Raw genomic sequence first — 4168 nt, 5'->3', positions numbered from 1 at the left:
CGCGGGGGGTGTGGTCTGCGTGGTGATGTCATCGGGGGGCGGGGGCACGGACGTGAAGCGGCGCGGGGGGTGTGGTCTGCGTGGTGATGTCATCGAGGGGCGGGGCCTGTGTGACGTTATGGCGGCGGGGCCGCGGACGGGGATAGCGCGTTCGGCGGGAGCGGGGGGACAGCAGGAAGGGGACACAGAATCATCGAATCGTCAGGGCTGGAAGAGACCTTTAAAAGGGCAACAAGCCTGGGGAAGTGTGTGCAGCACATTTCCTGTGAGGAGTGTCTGAGGGAGCTGGGGAGAGCTCAGCCTGGAGAAAAGATCTATCTCTACATAAGATCTATATATCTCCTATCCCTACATCTCCTCCTGTCAGGAGGGTGCAGCCAGGTGAGGCTGCTCCCAGGGAACAGTGACAGGACACAGCAGCCTCTGCCAGGCCTTGACAGTGCTTTTAGTGAAGAAAACTTTCCTGATATCCACTCTAACCTCCTCTGGTGCAGCCTCTATCAGAGAACTCAAACTTGGGAAAGTCTGTATTTTTCATTAGGTAATATCACATGTACAGCTGAGGAAGCCGGTGGCCCGGCAGCATTCTAGGAACAAAGAAATTAAAATGTGCTTTAAAAAAGGCAGAAAGCTCAAGAAGTGGTGGAATTTTAATGGTGGTGATTGCATTCAGCTCCACTGGAGAGCAGCAGAGCCTTAATTTTCTCTTTATTTGGACTGGTTCTAAGGCAATGTAGTGCAGATGTTCTGGAGCCTCACCCTTTTCCAGGGCAGCCTGGATCAGTCCATGGCAGATGGTGGGGCTGTGCTTCCACCCCTGGGGCAGTCGGTTCCAGGTGTACTGCACTCCCCTCCACGTGAAGGCAAACTGAGGCCTGCATTCTGCTGCCAGGGGAATGGAGAAAGATGCATTAGCAATGTCAATAGTGGCATACCACTTTGCTGCCTTGGACTCCAGCTCATACTGGAGCTCCAGCATGTCCGGCACAGCAGCGCTCAGAGGTGGAGTCACTTCATTCAATGCACGATAGTCCACAGTCAATCTCCATTCTCCTTCAGATTTGTGCACAGGCCAGATGGGGCTGTTGAAGGGTGAGGGGGCCTTGCTGACCACCCTTTGGTTCTCCAGATCATGGATCATCTTGTGGAGGGGGATCACAGCATCTCGATTCGTCTGATACTGCCAGTGGTGCACTGTTGAGGTGGCACCTGGGACACATTGTTCCTCCACCTTTAGGAGTCCAACTGCAGAAGGACTCTGACAGTCTGAGCAAGGTGTTCAACTGCCTAATCCACTCTGCCTCCACAGCAACTATTCCAAAAGCCCACCTGAGTCCTTTTGGGTCTTTGAAATAGCCGTTCTAGAGAAAATCTATGGCCAGAATATAAAGGGCCTCTAGACTAGACACAATATAACATTTTTGCCACTCCTTCCCAATCAAGCTCACTTCAGCATTCCAACAGGGTCAGCTTCTGCAATCCCCCTATCACCCCAGCACTAGAAACAAGTTCTGCTGATACTGGGGTGGATGAAACAGGGAAACCTTATGAATATGATTGTTTAGCAAAAGATTCTGACAGATGAAAGCTAGAATCGAAATAGAAAGGAAAGCTAGCTTTGAGTCATAGGATACTGAGTGCTAGTGACTATAGAACCAAAGAACAATAGCCTAGCCAGCTAAAGGAGAATCTCTGTTGATTGAACAATACCCTTCTTCTGATAGAGAATCCAAAGGTCAAGCAGCAAGAGAAGAATTTGGAAGGTAGCTTTTAGAGTTTAAAATGTAACACTGTGTGGTAATGTAGTCGTTCTTACAGGCTGTATGTAAATTCTATAGAATGTGTGTCATGTACTGATTGGTTGGGAATTAGAATATTCACCATAGAAAAAGATATAATGTATTGTAACAAGAACTTCACTCTTAGCTCTTAGCTCTTAACTTCTGCACCTCTCATAAACTCTCTCCCCCCTCTCTTAACCTGCTCCCTTAATCCCTGCTCTTGCTCTTACTCTCTTACTTAACTTCTTACACTCTCTTTCCCTCTCCTCTCCTACTCTCTCCTACCTTCTTCCCCCATGCTCCCCAACTCCCCTCTCCTCTCTCTCTCCTTCTCTGATCACATGTACGCTGTGGCTGGCAGTGGAAACAGATTCCTTCCTCCCTCTGCCTAAATAATAAACTGCTTATACCTGAACAGCTTGACCCTGGAGAAGTCTCACCATGAGTGTTTTGTACATCTATATGCCCCGACATGTCCCAATGGGATTAACATGTACTGTGTACCAGTATTGACCAAAGCTCCATATTTCTGTACTTTTGATGTGCCAGGCCATTGGATCCACACAGTCCAAGAGACAATTCTCCCATGCCTCTACCTCTACCAGAGGTAGCCCTCCCCTCCAAGTAAATTGATTTGCAATTTACCAGGGAAGAAAACCAGCCCTTGCTTCGCTCTGGGTTTAGAAGAGTTTAACTGGGACTTTATCCAGAGGAAGAAATGTTTGTGAAAACTTAATTCTACACTAGTTTATACCTTAAAGCACAACAGAAATTAAGATAAATGAAGAGCAGGATATCCTGGAGCAACAAAACATGTCAGAGTGAGGACTCTGGTTACAAGAAGCAAGAGAGACACAGCACAAAATATGAGTTTTGATGAGAACCCCAAAAATTCTGGGTGGTACAGACAGAGGCTGTGAGCTGAGACCAGCATAAAGCTGGGGCCAAACCAGCAAAGCTGGAGCTGTTAAATGCTACTGAAGTCTGGAGACATTCACAGTCCCTTGTCTCAGACCTGTTTTAAAAATGTCTACTGGTTGTAAGTTATGTGGAAATGTAGTTTGAGCTCAGCAATTACTTAGTTCACTCACTAAAAACTTTGAAGGTGTTTACTTCTCTCCCATAATCAGTCCATTTTTTGGAAATTATTTGTCTAGACTCTCTACTTCATCACATATTAGATAAGCATGTAATTTCCAATGTAATTAAGTGATCTTGGTAGAATTTGCAACCAGCAAAAGCTCATTTATGTAGTCACAACTTGCTCTGCTAATCATGGATTAATCTCAAAAGTGACAAAGTTGACCCTTATTTAATGAGGTTAAAAGACTTGGCAAAGATCACAGAGCAGACCTATGGTAAAGCTGGAAGTCAAGCTTGTCCACCTTAGGGCAAGTCCTAAGCTTTAATCATTAAATTATGTAGATTTAACAAGGCTGTAAATAGATGTCCTATTGCTGCTTTAAACTTAATATTTTTATAAACATCCTGTTTATAGAGACCTTTCTTCTATTTTTACATATTGTTTTGCCATAGTGAAGATTACAGAGTTTGTTTAAGTAGTATGAAACATCTTAAATAAATGTGTATCAAAGCAAAAGAATAAATTGGATTGACATTGTCAGGAGAATACTCAGAAACTCTAAATCCAAAATAACCTCAAGAAGGACTTGCTAGAATGTATGATGCTGTGATTTTTAAAGTATAATTTATTAAGTCAGAGATCTTCAGAAAAAGACCCTGAATACAATAAAGCAGGTTGTTTGAATAGATGTTGGAGCCAGATCTAGAGTCTCCCAACAGAACTAAAAGTATCACATGGGTGTGTGATGGATTGTGGTGAAGAGAAGGGATCCCAAATAAGGAAATCCATGTTATCAAAAAGCTGAACCTTTACCTGTCAAGCAGCAATGTCCTAGCCAGAGGGAAGCAAAATCATTGTTTTGCTTTCGAGAACAGCCAGGAAGTGGAGCCCAGGAAGTTAATCTCAGTTTGGAAACAAAAACAGGACAATCATGGATTTCCATCCAGATTCTTTATCCTTGATTCTCTCCAAGGCAATAAAATGCTCAAGGCAACGCAGCTCGGTGGTAAAGGGTTGAACGGTCTTTTGACTCAAAGAGCTAATACAGTATAACCAGAAAAAAAACCAAACAAAATTAATTACCTCCTTTAAAGAGGAAATACAAGCAGAACAGTACGATAACGAGATTTTTATTAAAATAACGCTACGTGCCTTTTGTTAAATAAAAACGGGGATCCAGCGGGCAAGACTGAAACCCTGGAAGGGCTGAGCACGGCACCGCCGCTCTAAGGGAAGAGGCACTTGGTGGGTGCCGGTGTGACCCGGGCGGGGCTGGGGAGGGGATGGATGGTGGATCCCCCCG

Source organism: Parus major, chromosome 18 (genome assembly GCF_001522545.3).
Source record: "Parus major isolate Abel chromosome 18, Parus_major1.1, whole genome shotgun sequence".
NCBI lineage: Eukaryota > Metazoa > Chordata > Aves > Passeriformes > Paridae > Parus > Parus major.
Note: the sequence above shows the minus strand (reverse complement) of the source record.